Below are 15,385 nucleotides of genomic sequence, written 5' to 3' on the forward strand. Positions count from 1 at the left end.
TAGGGAATAAATAAGTGAGTGGGAGGAGCCAAGGGTAACACCCAGGCTTCAAGATCAGTTAGGGCACCAAGTCCTTGAGAAGGGGTAAGACAGACAAAGAACAGATTTGGGGTGGGTTATACCACCATGAATGGTCCTAGAGTCCTGAAAGACAGGGCTGCCCCACCCCCAGGGCACAGGGCCCTTTGTCTGGACCAGAACAGTCTGCAAGCTTCAGAGCAGGGAGATGGCACTGTACCTACTACAGAGTTGCCACCAGGTGGCAGCATAGGCCACCTTTTCCGAGAAAAGCTCCCTGAAGGAGGAAGAAAGGAGCATTTCTGGGCTGGAGACGCAGGCACATTGGGGAGACCTGGGAAAGTGGACCAAGGGCTTCACCCAGGGGCCTATATATGTGAGTTCCTGCAGGTGCAGCATCCAAAGACCCCCGATCTGGGAGGCAGGTGTCCTGAGTTCTAGATACTGTCTCTGATCCAGAGCCAACACCTGCCCATCTCAGCTTTTATCCTGTGAAGAGTACAAGCTCTACATGGGAGCCGGAAGCTGACAGAGGGATTTTGAACTGCTTCTCTGGACTTCCGCCCCCAATAGCTGTGACTTTCAAACATATTTTTAAAGGCAACATCTTTTTTTCTTTTTACAAAATCCCAAGTGCCTCATGTATGGCATAGAGAACAGGTTCATACAGATCTGCTCTCGTTGGGGGACCCTCCCAAGCCCACACAGAGAATGAAGTTCAGACCCCTCACCCTGGTGTTCAAGGCCTTCCACTCCCTACCTTTCTGGTGCCTTCTCCCACCCAGACCACACACTTTCACTCTTTCAGCCCAGGATGGACTTGCCCTTGGGAATGCCCCTCCCCACCCCTCCTAACTCAAACCCTCTTATCCCTTAATGTCAGGTCCCCTGTCACCTCCTCTGAGAAGGCTTTTCCAAAGCCCCTGGTGGAAAGAGTCACTCCGTCCTCTGCACTGCCTCACACCTCAGCCACCAAGCACTTGCTGTGGCTATAGGCACTTCCAACAAGCCAACGGCACTTCCTCCTGCTCTGAAGACCTCATGCTCTAAGTACACCCACACACATCTCTCCTGCTGCTCCTGAGCCCCTCTGGGTGGAGACCATGTCCGATGTCCCCATAGCAGAGTATGTCCAGCCTCACCCAGCTGGGAGCCGGCAGACCAGGCTCTGCATGGCCAAGGCCCGCCAAGCTTCAACAAGCCACACTAGCAGATAGTTCATCTCCCTGGGTCTTTGTTTTCCCCTTGGAATGGGGGCTACTATTATCTAACAGGGACTTTGTGTAGAATCAGGACTAGTTACACAATTTGTGGGATGCAGTGCAAAATGAAAATGTGGAGCCCCTCATTTAAATATTACTGAAAATATAAAGACGATGTCAGTAGATCATTAAACCAAACACAGATCGCACACCCGTGGGGCCACCGTGACGTTTATGCACTGCACAAGGGGCCTGAGATCTAATCAGCCTGCACTCAAATGTGGGGTGTTGTCTGCCAGAAGCAGAGTCAACTTTTTCTTCATTCAAGGGCACTATCTGCTGGTCAACTTGCGTCCAGTAAGGGCGCATCTGCCCAAAAGGGACTGTCTTTTCCTTCACGCAAATCAGCCAGCGACAGCCCTGCCCAAGTTCTCTGAGATTTCATGACTGTGACACATGAGCTGCGCTCCTGGACTGCTTACTGAATGAGGGCAGGGGACCAGAAACAGGACACAAGACATTGGAGAGCAGGGATTAGGGCATACCACTGTGGCCCGTTAATGTTTGATGGACAAGTACATGAATGACCAAGTGAGCGCTTAAGACTGGACAGCTAAGTAATGGCATCGTGGAATTACAGACCTAAGAGAGAGTGAGAAATCGTCGAATCTGAGGTTTTCAAACCATGTTCTCCAAAGCTATAGGGATCTGCAAACGTGTGCTGGGGACATGGAAGACAAGGTACTCAGGGATCGGGCCCCCTTCCTGCCTTTTGACCTTTTTATCGGTCTCATATACCGGGCTTCTCATACAATCTTCTGTTTAAAGAAGTTTGCTGGGTCAGGAAGGGCAAGAGACTTGCCCAAAGTCACACCACAGAGCCAGGGGAGAAAATCAAAGATGTGAGGTCAGAAGTCAGCCCTGAATGGGGCGCCTGGGTGGCTTAGTCGGTTAAGCGTCCGACTTTCGCTTAGGTCATGATCTCGCGGTTAGTGGGTTCGAGCCCCGCGTCGGGCTCTGTGCTGACTGCCAGCTCAGAGCCTGGAGCCTGCTTCAGTCTGTGACTCCCTCTCTTTCTGACCCTCCCCTGCTCACGCTGTCTCTCTCTCTCTCCTAGAAATAAATAAAACATTAAAAAAAAAATATTATAAAAAAAGAAGTCAGCCCTGAGCTCCCAGATGAGAGCCTGAAGCAATAAAATCCAGGCAGGAGAGTGAGCATCAGAAATTGGAGTTTAAATAATTTTTTAAGTTTATTTATCTTGAGAAAGAGAGAGCCTAGGGGAGGGTCAGAGATAGATGGAAAGAGAGAATCCCCAGCAGGCTCCGCACTGTCAGTGCAGAGCCTGATTCAGGTCCTGAACTCACGAACTGTGAGATCATGACTCGAGCTGAAGTCAAGAGTCAGATGCTTAACTGACTGAGCCACCCAGGCACCCTAGAAATGAGTTTTGTACCAGAGATGTGGAATCAGTGTGGAGAATCCCAGACAAACCAGAGGGTGGAGATCTGGGATGATAAATTCAGCTCAGAGCAGAAATCCAAGGTCAAGTTAAAAGTTCAGAGGCTTAGGGACGCCCAGGTGGCTTGATCGGTTAAGCGTCCAACTTCGGCTCAGGTCATGATCATATGGTTCATGGGTTCGAGCCCTGCGTCGGGCTCTGTGCTGATAGCAGGCTCAGAGCCTGGAGCCTGCTTCGGATTCTATATCTCCCTCTCTCTCTGACCCTCCCCTGCTCACGTTGTTTCTCTCTCTCTTTCAGAAATAAAAACATTTAAAAAATTTTTTAAAAAAGTTAAGAGGCTTAAGGTAGGGCCTCATTCTTGCTTTGTTCATATTTACTGAGCATCTACTATGTGCCAGGCATGGTTTCAGGCCCTGGGATAACAGCAGTGGACAAGACAAAGTCCCTGCCCTCACATAGCTCACATTCGGGGAGGCAGGGGTCTGTGTGCAGGACATAAACATTATTTTAAGAAAACAGATGAAATGGGGCGCCCGGGTGGCTCAGTCAGTTAAGTGGCCGCCTTCAGCTCAGGTCATGATGTCATGGTTGGTGGGTTCGAGCCCCGTGTCGGGCTCTGTGCTGACAACTAGCTCAGAGCCTGGAGCCTGTTTCAGATTCTATGTCTCCTTCTCTCTCTGACCCTCCCCTGCTCACACACACTCTCTCTCTCAAAAATAAATAAAACATTAAAAAAAATTTTTTTTTAAAGAAAACAGATGAAGCAACCAGCTAGAGATAAGTGATGCAAAGAAAATTAAAGAGTGGGAGTGAGAATCTGCCAGTAGGTGGGCTGGCTCCTATAGGGTGGTCAGGGAGGGCCTCCCTGAGGAGGTGACATTTGAGCTGCACTCTGAATGAGAGGGGGCCGCCAGCGACCCAGCTGGGGGTGGGGGGTGGAGCTGCCTGCCTGAAGGGCCTGCAGATCCGCACTGTGAAGCTGGGCGGGCTGGGCAGGAAGTCTGGCCCCCTGTAACTGTATCCCCAGGAAGGAGGAAGCCAGGAAGGTGCTTTCAGCAGTTGTATTCATCAAGGCCAGCTACACTAACCCCCGGGCAGCACCAGAGGCTCCTCAGGGCCCCTATCCACCTTTGGCCGCCTGGGGAGGAGACAGCCAGGGAGGGAGGGCAGCCCAGAGTGGGCCCTGGATTCTCTTCCAGACAATAAATGCTTCCAGGTTCCTGGGGAGCATTCCTTGGGTCACAGTCGCATCTGATCTCAATTACCCCCGGTGTAGGGTTCCAGGGCTGGGCGGGGGCAGGGGTGGAGGGAAGGCCGTTTCTCGGTAATCAGAATCTCCTGGCCCAGTGGTGCACCCCAAGACAGGTCCCCAAAATGTCAGGATTCAGGGAGGGGATTCTCCCTGGAAGGAGAGTTCTGGCTGTGATAGACGGCCTCTGCTTCATAGCCATTTTGCTGTGTGACCTGGTGAAAGTCACTTAACCTCTCTGGGCTCCTATGGAAATGGTGACAATTCCACCTTTTCCTTCCCAACAAGGCAAGAGCATAGTCCAAGTCTGGAGGGCAAAGCTCAGTGCTGTGGGCTGGGCTGGGGTGGGCTGGAATGGGGTGGGGTTGCTAATCCCTTACTTTTTCCTGCCTTGATTAGATCTTAACCCTCCTGCAAATACATCCCCACCCAAAATTACAGTGCCAAAGTTGCTGGGATTAACAGATAAAACAGACCAGGGGCACCCCACCCCCACCTCCAACCTTCCCCAACTTGCCTGGGCAAGGCTCTGTACCTCTGGGCCTCAGTTAACTCATGCCCTCCTTCAGAGGGGATGTGAGGGTCAAATGAATAACAAGCATAAAGCCGGTTCAAAAAGATACACCCAGTAGCGGTGTTCATTGGATCACTTTTACAGTGAACAAACACAAAAATGGCCATACTTCTAAGCACAGGGAGAAAGACTCTGGATTTGTAAAGTCTGCTTGATACAGTTTTGGTGGTTGATGACCCTGAGCACAGCTTCCTCCTTCCTTCAGTTTCCCCCATCCGCACTGGTGCCTGCAAAGTTCCACCCAGAAGAGGGTGTCCTTCGGGCTCCAAGCCTGGGCAGCCCCCACTTGCACAAAGGAGTGTTGCCCAAGCTACCCCTGCAAGTTGCCTTCATTAGGTAAAGCGTTCCCGCTGCAACCTGGGTTTCACTTATGAACGTTTTCTTCTCGAGGGACTGCCGCACAAGGTTGGGATTTTAGCGGGGCAAGCAAACCGGAGGAGGCGGCGGGGACTGCAAGGTGGGCTTCCAGCGGCTCGCTTTAATGGGTTTAATGTACCCGGATGAAAGGCAGGCTCGGGAGGCGGCGAGCCGGGATTCGAACCCGGGCTGGCCGGCCGCAAGGGCGGGGCGCGTTCCTCTCTCCCGGGCTGCCGGCCCGGAGCGGATGCCGGGGTCAGCGGAGCGCGGGGCCGCTGGCCGGCCGGCCGTTCCGCGGGCGCTGCTCTCTCCTTTTATGTCCGTGCGGGGCCGGGAACTCCCTGCCCGGGGCCGCGGCCCGCGAACAATGCGCCGCTTCCTGCCGCCCGGCCCCGCCGCAGCCCAGCTCCCGCTCCCCGCCCTGCGGCCGCCGGGAAATGGGCCGGAGCCTGGGCCCACCGCGCCGGTACACGGGGTCGCGCCCCGGGGGGACGGCAGGGGACGGGCAGAGCCACGGGCAGGGGCGGAGGCGAGCCGGCGCTGGCCCGGCGGCCGGTGTGCGTCCGTCAATCACACGTGCACCACGTGCACCGCGCACGGCTTCAGCCCGCGAGTGCGTGCGCACACGGGCCGCGCAGCCTAGGTTTCAATCGCCAGGCTGTGCTCTGCGCCGAGGTCTCCGCTCCGTCCTGCGCGCGCCCTAACGCGGCTGCACACTGCAGCGCGCAGGCATCCGCTTGTCGACTCCCGATCTCCAACCTGCTGTGCCCTGCGCTGGGCACTGGGGATTCAGCGGTGAACACAGCTGAGGAAAGCCCTTGGCCTCCTGAAGCTTACGGTCTAGAGAGGGAGAAAACAACACCATGAATTCCCGAATCACACAGTCTATTTAAAAGTGATACTTTTTTAGACAAAAATAAAGAAGGGACTGACTGGTATGGAAAATTAGGTCTATTTAAAAATGTTTAATGTTTATTTTTGAGAGAGGGAGGGAGGGCGCACACGAGAGGGGGAAGGGAGAAAGAGAGAGGGAGACAGAGAATCCAAAGCAGAGGCTCCAGGCTCTGAGCTGTCAGCACAGAGCGCAACGCGGGGCTCGAGCCCACAAACCATGAGATCATGACCTGAGCGGAAGTCAGATGCTTAATGGACTGAACCACCCAGGCGCCCCAGGGTTATTAAATAGGGTCGTTATGAGATGAGCTACCACCTCACACCTGCCAGAATGGCTAAAATTAACAACACAGGAAACAACAGATGGTGAGGGGGATGCGGAGACAGGGGACCCTCTTGCACTGTTGGTGGGAATGCAAACTGGTGCAGCCGCTCTGGAAAACAGTGTGGAGATTCCCCAAAAAGTTAAAAATAGAACTACCCTATGACCCAGCAATTGCACTACTAGGTATTTACCCAAAGGATACAAAAATACAGATTCAAAGGGGTACATGCACCTGGGTGTTTATAGCAGCATTATCAACAATAGCCAAACTATGTATGGAAAGAGCCCAAATGTCCATTGAACAATAAATGAACAATAAATGAATGACGAATAAAGAAGTGGTATATATACACAATGGAATATTATTCAGCCATCAACGTGAATGAAATCTTGCCATTTGCAATGACATGGATGACATAACAGAGTGTATTATGCTAAACGAAGTAAGTCAGAGAAAGACAAATGTCACATGATTTCTCTCACCTGTGGAATTTAAGAAACAAAATAGATGAACATATAGGCAGGGAAAAAACGAGAGGGAAGGAAACAAGCCATAAGAGAGAACAAACTGAAGGTTAAGGGAGGGAGGTGGGTGAGGATGGGCTAGACGGGTGACAAGCATTAAGGAGGTCGGTAGTGATGATGAGCACTGGGTGTCTGTAGGTAAGTGGTGAACTTCTGAATTCTACTCTTGAAACCAATATTGCACTGTATGTTACCTGGAATTTAAATAAAAATTTGAATAAGTAAATAAGTGGTTATGGATATTTTAAATGAAGTGACATTTGAGCAAAGACACATAGGACATGAATCACAAACAAATGTTTCAAAAGGACTTGCAATACACCCCCAAGTATATGCATTATACAAACATATATACCATTTACACCAATGTGCCTGTATACACCCCACGCATAAGCCATTCACATACATGTGCACCTACCAGACCAGACCACATGCAATGCGCTGTGTACGTAACAGTATATATATCCACTGCATGTATATCTCTATTATATGTATCACCTCTATACACACACAAACGTGCTATGCTGTGTGCACATGTATGGCCATGCCTGCACCTGAGATACCTATCATCACCCTCATTTACATGTATTCTTCAATTCACAAGTACAGAGCCCTATGTAGGGTCATATCATACATATCACATACCTTGAGTCTATGTTTCTTCTAATATCATAAGACACTTGTCAATACCGTGCATTGTACTATATTTATTTACATGTCTTGTGTTCATTACGTAACATATATCACATAAGCATATACCCGAGTATGTGTACCATAAATCTAGAGTAAATGTGTTCTTACACTCCACACACCCACAAACAAACCTACACATGCCTCTCTCATACAGATATACTATGTGGACACCTCCCTCATATTCCCCTATACCTCTTTGATACATCCCATTTACATGTACCATTTGCAAATAATAACAAAACACTTACAGAGTACTTGATATGTGCCAGACACAGTCATAGGTGCTTAACTTGGATTATTTTATTCAATCCTTAAGGCAACTCTCTGCAACAGGTACTATCTGTTTAGCCTAGCAGTTAAAAGCTCACGCTCCAGCCAGAATGCTTCGGTTGGAATCCTGGGTTCCCCGCTATCTAACCTCTGAAAGCTTCAGTTTTCCCATCTGTAAAGTGGGGGCAATAGTCGTCCTTACTTCAAGGGTTACTGTGAAAAGTCAGTAAGATAATAATTGTTGAGAAGCATACAGCACAATACCAGGCATATAGTAAGTGCTCAATAAATATTACTTGTGACTATTATTATCCATTTTATAGATGAGGATAGTCAGGCTCAGAGAAGTTAAGTGACTTGCCCAAGGTCACACAATCTATAAGTGGAAGAGGCAAGAGGGGAGCACAGGTCTGTGTGACCTCACAGTTCAGGCCTTTGAAGCAATTCCACTGCTCATACTTCCATACTTATACAACAGAGACAAGTCACACACACACAGCACAGCTATGCGACTCCATATGCTCCTTTCTTTAATACCTGCATCCACCATACAGATATGATTTCATCCCACATTTATATAATCAATATCTACCCGCCCAGCCAGGCACCTGTCTAGGTGCTGGGGGCATAGCAGTTAGCACGACAGACTTGATCCCTGCTTAGTGGCACTTACAGACCAGCACACACAACTGTGAGTACACACTGCATATAACCTGTGTCCACGCTGCATGTCCACATGCAGACATCCTGTACATACAGTCCAAGTAGATGGCTTACTCACACACCTCATGGCTAACCAGCTGCACATAATCCACGTAGTCACACGTCTTACATCATTTACACATACTCAGTATATCCATACCACGTGCAACACATCTACCACACATGTACGTGTCATTCACCTATGGCCAGAGTACACACTTTCCTTAACCTACGTTACACATAACCAGACTGTGTCACTCAGGTACCTGTTCCCCTTTCTGTCCCACGTGGGCAGCCTGGGAGGCCCAGGTCAGCCCCTCTGGGCCAGCTTCGGGTCGGTGGGGGGTTACGGGGGGGTGGGGTAGAGGTCAGAAAGACAGGGCCTGGACCCCCGTAGCAGGGGAGAGAAGGTGGCCAGTGGCTTCACGGCTGGCGGCCAGGAAATTATACTCGACACCAAACCAAAGCGGCCCCTTCGCGGACCAGGTAATCAGGCCTCTCCCGGATTCAGCCTGACAGCTTAAATGTTCTAATTCCGCTGCCAGAGGCCCAGCTCCCAAACTCCGGCCATGGCCCAAGCCTCGGCCCTCCATCATAATTGGACCCACGTTTTCATTACTTTGAGATTAGACAGGTCCCCTCCGGCCTGGACGTCCGCAGCTGCACGAGAACCATCCCCCCACACGAATGCATTTACCTGATTATGGAGTTTATTTTATAGCAATTGCTCCGGAGTGCTGGGGGCCTCCTTCGCTCCACCCTCTGTTCCCCAGGCTCCAGAGGCCTCTACCAACCCAGGACAAGTAGTTTCTGCCTAATATACTGAAGCCACCTCCCCCAGGCCCTGCAAATTCCAGAAGCCCCCTTACTGGCTCTCTGCCTGGACTAGGTCCCTTTTCAAAAACTCACTTAAGGAATTTGAAGAAAAGAGGGAGGGAAGAGCATTCTAAGAATCTTTTCCTGGGGTGCAAATGGTAGAGTGATCTTCCTTGTTTCATTTATCCATTCAAAAAACGTGTTCAATCCCTGAGCGAGTGGCAAAGTCACTGATGGGTGAGGATGTTCACTCATTCAATAACGACAAGTATGCCAGAAAATAATGTGCATGTGGCCACGGCTTTCCCAGACATCATAATCTGGTGGGAAAGCCCGGCAGTTTTCTTAGTGCTTGGTTTATGCTCAGAAGAGGGCTGGAGACCTACAGGATGAAACGGAGTTAAGAAAGGGGGTTGGGCTGGGGCACGTGGCATAGACTCTTGACATTGGGGTCATGAGTTCGAGCCCCATGTTGGGTATAGATATTTAATAAAAAATAAATAAATAAAACTTAAATAAAAGTTTGGGGAGAGCTGGCTGGCTGAGTCAGAAGAGCATGAGACTCTTGATCTGAGGGTCATGGGTTCATGCCCCACACTGGGTGTAGAAATTACTTAAATAAATAAACTTAAAAAAAAAAAAGGAGGGGGTAGTTAGGGACGGAGGCTTTTCAAGCAGAAAACACAGCAAGTGCAATAGCCTGCAGAGAAAGTGCCTGGAATGTCTCAGGAACTGGAAAACGATAATGAAGTTCAAGTTTCTGGTGTCCAGGGCTCCAGTCATAAAGGATCTTGCTTGAAACTGCTTCACCCTGAAGACGTGGGAGCCATGGGAGGGCTTCAGCGGGACCTCTCAGATAGCACATCTGAATATTTTAAACACTGGCTATGTGGGTCCGAACGGCCTGTGTGTAGTGACTGATTTTATCCACATGGCAGTCCCATGATGAGGTAAATACCCCAGGCCCACAATCCCTTCTCCACAATACTGAAATCCTCAAAGCTTTGAGGGCCAAAAGGTTTTATATAGGTTTGGTGCCAAATCGGTGCCAAAAGTGACTTGAACCAAGCAGAAGCTATTTTTGTTCTTCATTTCACTGCCTGGTGTGAATATTTAAAGTTTTGTTGAAAAAAATATAAGTCTGATTATAGAAATGCCCCAGACCCCACTGGCTGTACAGTGTATGAGACATGTCCCTCCATTAGACTTTAAGTTCGGAAAAGCTCTGAAACCATCTGACTTCATGGGTTTTAGATAAGGGACTCCGGGCTTATACTAGAATCCTCATTTCGCAGGTGAGAAAACCATCCAGAGTTAGATTAAGTGATTTGCTCGAGATCACACAGCAGGATAGAGTCAGGCAGCCTGGTTTTGGAGTCTGACCACAACGGTCTACGGCCATACCACCCTGAACGCGCCTGATCTCGTCTGATCTTGGAGTCTGACCACAACAACACACATCCTGACTTTCGGCTGTTTATGCTCTGAAAACAGGTCTGAGCCTGCCCTGAGGGATAAAGGGGTCCCGGGGAAGGGAGAGGGAGCCGACATTGCTCAGCATTGCTCTGAATCTCACCCTATGCTCTTTCTGCTGGCCTCTGACTTTCCACTGAGCCAGCTTGTGAGCATTATAGTCCCATTTTGCAGATGGGAAAAGTAAGGACCAGAAGAGGAAATCATCTTGGCCCAAGTCCTGCAGCAGAAAAGTACAGATGGAAATGGGGCTCAGGTCTGCAATGACCAGACACTTGTCCTTCCCACTCTTAGAAGGCAAGAAGGAAGCACAGCTGGGCCAGGTAGAGCCGAGGAAAGGGACCCCAATAAAAAGCTGACAGGTCAAGAGCCCTAGCCCCAGGCTGTCTGGCAGCAGAGTCACAGTGCGCCAGTGCCATCCTGGGTGACAGCCCCCACCCCCCCTCCACCCCCATCAGGGCTCATTTCTGCCTCCTCTGCCTGTTCTCTGCCTCTGTGCCCCGCCCCCTCCAGGAAGCCTTCCCTGATCCATTTGAGCAAAGTTTCTATCTTCTTGATATTTGGGCCCTCCGACTATGCCCTCTCTACAGTCCTTCACTAACCAAGTATTTTAAGTTATTTGTTCACAGGGCCTCACCTGCTCAGAGACTGTGTGTGTGGGTGGGTGTGTGTGTTGGGGGGGATCCTCCCTTTGGAAGAGGACTGACAACCAGCTTTGGAGCCAGACTAGACCAGGGTTCAAATCCTGACTGAATCTGACCTAGAACAATCATTTTACTCTCCAGATCTCCATTTTCTCATCTGCAATGTGGGAATAATAATAATAATGGCACTTCTCTTATAGGGTCGTTGTAAGGTGAACTGAGATCATGTTTGTCAATACTTCGGTGCGGGGCCTCTCCGCCTGGGAGCTGCTGCTGCAATTACTCCTAGCTGCCTGTACATGGTTGACACTCAGTAAGTTCCTGTCCTCTGATCATTACTTTCCCTGCTGCAAGGGGTATTCAATTAAAGGAAAACAAAGCAAAACAAAAACAAACAAACAAAAACAACCCAGCCCTGAGCTCACCAGGCCTCTCTTACCTCATCTGCTAAGACTCCCCTCTGGGATTCTGGATTTTGTCTTTGTACTAAGCACTCATGGCTCCCTGTTCCCTCTCCATGACCTTGCTTGTGCCGTTCCTGACACCAGGCAATCCTTCTCCATGCCCCACTTGTGCCTATCTAAATTCTACTACTCATTCACTATTCTCGCATTCATTCATTCACAACAAATGCTTTACTGGATGCCTACTTCATGCCCAGCGCCATACCGGGACTTTCATGTAACTTACCTTACTCGGTGCCCATGCCAGCCTTGCAAGGGAAGGGGTATTACCTGCATTTTGCAGAGGAGGAAGGAAATTGGGCTCAGAGAGGTTACGTCACTTTCCTGAGATGACCCAGCTAGCAGGTGGCAGAGACTTGCCAGCCTCCGAAGCCCAGCTCTTTCCTCTCTGCCCTGCATATGCTGGGGTGAGTGAGAGCTGAATAGGGAAAAGAGAGGAGGTGGGAAGGGGGTGGGGACCAGATTTTGATTGGGTTTCGGGAAACAGCTTCTACAGGGAGATGAGCAGGAGGGGAGCCTGCCACACACAGCAGCAGGTCTGGAGCCGGCCAGACACAGGCCTGGTGGGGATCGTCCCAGTCTGCAGGGGGAGTCCACAGGAACCCTCCTCTACCCCGCCCGCTGACCCCTCCCAGCCCCGCTTCAGAAGAGGCCTGTGATGACTGCTGTCCTGCTCTCCTTGACCAGGATGGGGAAAATGAATGGCTCCGTGCTGGCCACTGCAGGAAGGCTCCAAAAAGTTCAAAATCCAACCCCGCAGCCCCAGCTCCTCCTTCCAGAGGCCACAGCTCTAAGTGAGGCAGCCCCGTAGTCTTAGATTTACCAATCCCAGCCAGAGGCCAGCTCTGGTACCTCAGGCAGCTGGGAGTAAAAGTGGCCTGGCAGAGAGAACTGGCAGTCAGTCACAGAGAGATGGGGAGCGGGACAGGGTAGGGCAAGGTGCAGAGAGAGAGAGAGAGAGAGACAGAGAGAGAGAGAAAGGACAGGAAGAGACACAGAGATAGACTCAGGGATAGAGGCAGGGAGAGAGAGAGGAGAGAAAGAAGCACAGAGGTGCAAGCAGACAGAGGAGCCTGGGGAGGCTGAGAGGAAGCGGAAAGCAGAATGGTCCTCAGGGGCTGCATGGGGAGGCTCTGGCATCGATGCTATGTGGCTCCTGGCCCCACTTTCCCCTCTCTGGACCTCAGTGGTCCCACCAGCAGCATGGGAGCAATACCGTGTACCCCTGCTTCGGTTCAGATTCCCGGATCTCTATGACCCCAGTGGAGGGAGCTGAGGTCAATGACCCGCAGGGCCCTGGGGCGGCGGCAGCACACCTGTGTCTCATTCATGCCTATGGCTGTGGCTCTGTCCACCTCAGGCTTCCATTGTGTCCATGATGATGACTGTAGCTTGGATCATATCCCTGAAGGGTCCCTGACTACTTGTGCATCCATGTGTCTCTCCCTGGGTCCCTGATCTCCACTCTCTGTTTACATGAGGAGCTTTGGTAAAGAACTGCTTGAGGGAAATGAGGTTTGGGTTGCACTGACCCCTGTCCTGCAGACCCTCAGGTCTAATGTACCCATCCGGGTCCTCGCCCCACCCCACGGCCCCCCACTGTGTCCGCTGTGAGCCCTGGGTCCCCTGACCACACACAGCTTACTCTCCCCAGACCCTCCAGACCAGCCTCGTGCCTGGTATTGAGTCCAGGCCTGGACTATGAACTGTGACTCCCACCAGGAGCATCTGGAGGACAGACCCGGATGTGAGGCTGAAGACTACCTCCTGGGAAAAGCTGCAGGAATTGAGAAGACCAGCCCTAGGAAAGGTGACTCAGCATAGCACAGTCCCAAATGCTGGCCTCAGGGGGTGTCACGAGGGAGCAGAGGCGTGCTGTGGGACCAGAGCACAGAGTCAGGGATGGGAGGGCTCACACTCAAGGACAGCACCTGAGCAGCAAGGAGCTGAGAAAGCTGGAAGAGGCTCTCTGCAGAGAGGGAGCTCCTCATCCCCAGGGGAGAACAAGCAAGTGCTTCTATACCTGTCCCCAGGAATGTGGCAGAAAGGATTCTGTCGCCATATAAGGGAGGGATCAGGAGCTTTCTGAGGCCAAGTTCTGAGAACATCTTGCTTCTCCACCCAGATAAAGAAGGCAAGAAATCAAGAAAGTGGTGAAGGGCAGCTGCACAGTCTCCAAACTTTCCTGCCTGCCTTGGCTGGCTTTGAGTCTTGCTGGGCGTACATAGTTCAAGCGCACAGTGATGACTATTAGGGCAATAATAATAATAATAATAATAATAGCATTCGCTGGGTCAGAGCTAACATTCAGCACAAATGCTCTGCTAAGGGCCTACCAGTGGTTAAAATCTTGAAGTATGTCCACAGCAGTTGTTAAGGAGCCTCGGTCCCCAGACCGCCACCCCTAGGGGCCCAGCTGCTGGGGCTTCTCACTCCACATTCCATTCTCTGCCCAGAAAGCCCGCCTGACCCTGAGCATCCCTGCACCTAGCTCACCTGCAGGCACACCATCCTGAACGGAGATGCCCTGCCTCAGCCACAGAAGCTGCCCCCTGGGCCGCATCCCCTCTGCCAGGGCCCCTCTCCCAAAGGCTGAGCAATCAAGGCCTGCTCCCTCCCCAGGCTGGTGCAAGTGCCCGCCTCCTCCCGGCCCTTCTCCGGCTGCAAACCCAGCTCATTTGCATGTGGATCGTGCCTGCCACCACGGGTGCTGGGGTCAATTGAAACTCAAGAAAAGAGAAGAAATTTATGCAAAACTGTTGATTGCATTTGTATGTAATGAAATCATCCAATATTCATCTGACTATAGAATCTAATCTGAGAAGAGAACTGAAGGACATGAGTGTCACTGCAAAACCGTAATGAGCCACTGTAGTGATTAAAAAAGCTCTTGAGCCTTCTGAAAATCCAGGCAGAAATAGCGTCTAATCAACTCTGAATATAGGAGGCGAGATTGGGCTGGCGCGCTGCGCACGGCCCGCGGCGGCGCTGGGGGTGCGAGGTAAACCCTGGCGGCCGTGGTCTGTGGGTGCCAATCGACCGGCCACAATCAGCAGAGTCCTCCGTGCACAAAGCAATCGCCACGCAGAAAGAGCCCAATCACGGCTGTTGTGAAGAGCGGCTTTGGGCTTTGCACCCGCTTCAGAAGCGTCACCAAAGGCCCCATCTGGGTTCCTCGCTCCTGCCCTGGGAGGCAGGGAGGGTTTGCATAGCTGGGACTGTCATACCTGGACACACCTAGGGCCCAGCCAGCCCAAGAAGGGGAGAGGGGCTGTATTTCTCAGGAGCCCTGGCTCTTCACTGAAATGCCACCTCCTCCAAGAGGCATTCCCTGACTGCTCCGTCTACACTGGCAACTCCCACTAAACAGCACACACAGACAGGGCTCCACCCTTACTCCTGCTTTGTTTTCCTTCATAGCAGTTAGTTATGTCTGGCATTGTGTTATTTCTTCATCGTTTAATGCCTGCCTCTTCCAAGCAGACTGTGAGCTCCATGAGAGCAGGGACTTTACGGTAGGTTGTTCACCACTGTGGAGTATGGAGAACCAGGCTCCACTTAGTAGATGCTCAATAAATGAGGCATGAATAAATCCATTTCAGCGGGCAGCCAAACATCCTGACTCAATCATTCAGCAAATACTTGTTGAGTGCATAGTACAGTGATGGACAACACAGCCCCTGCCCCTGTGAAGCTCACAGTCTGGGCAGGAGG

The sequence above is a fragment of the Hyaena hyaena genome, unplaced genomic scaffold (genome assembly GCF_003009895.1).
Source record: "Hyaena hyaena isolate Hyena2069 unplaced genomic scaffold, ASM300989v1 scaffold_1932, whole genome shotgun sequence".
In the NCBI taxonomy this organism is placed as follows: domain Eukaryota; kingdom Metazoa; phylum Chordata; class Mammalia; order Carnivora; family Hyaenidae; genus Hyaena; species Hyaena hyaena.